Source organism: Trachemys scripta, chromosome 4 (assembly GCF_013100865.1).
Source record: "Trachemys scripta elegans isolate TJP31775 chromosome 4, CAS_Tse_1.0, whole genome shotgun sequence".
NCBI lineage: Eukaryota > Metazoa > Chordata > Testudines > Emydidae > Trachemys > Trachemys scripta.
Genome location: NC_048301.1, coordinates 117,607,895 through 117,608,266, shown reverse-complemented (window position 1 = coordinate 117,608,266; position 372 = coordinate 117,607,895). Strand labels below are relative to the sequence as shown.

Sequence of the window (372 nt, the reverse complement as noted above, 5' to 3'; positions counted from 1 at the left end):
CGGGGCGCGCTGCGGCTGCGCCCGGCTGCACCTGGCCAGGTGAGGTAAGGGGGGAAGGGCGGGGCTAAGCTAGGAGTTGGGGCAGCGCCGGAGCCGGCTGCGCGGTGAGTGAGCGAGAGTCCGGCCGCGGGGCCTCCCCCGCACCCCTCCTCCCTCAGCCCCTGTCCCCCTTCTCCCCCCGGTACTTCCTTCCCCCCGGTACTCCCCTCCCCCTCTCAGCCTCCGCCCCCCACCACCCGATCTCCCCGCCCCTCAGAGCCCCCCACCCGTATTGTCCCATGGCTCCTCCTCTCAGGCTCCTTCCCTTCCCACCCCTCAGCCTGCTGCCCCCAGCCTGCCCCTTTCTACCCCTCCACGGCCCCTTCCCACCCC

The 372-nt window shown here is 73.4% G+C and overlaps 1 protein-coding gene across 2 annotated transcripts in view; it reads left to right on the top strand.

Moving 5' to 3' along the window:
- Positions 1-372, top strand: part of IRF6 (interferon regulatory factor 6) — a 12,867-nt gene continuing 12,495 nt past the window's right edge. Inside the window, exon 1 of one of the 2 annotated variants that reach the window (XM_034770579.1) lies at positions 1-104. The gene's annotated coding sequence lies outside the window, so the exon portion shown is untranslated. The remainder of the gene's footprint in view (positions 105-372) is intronic. The other variant, XM_034770580.1, reaches the window with a different exon arrangement.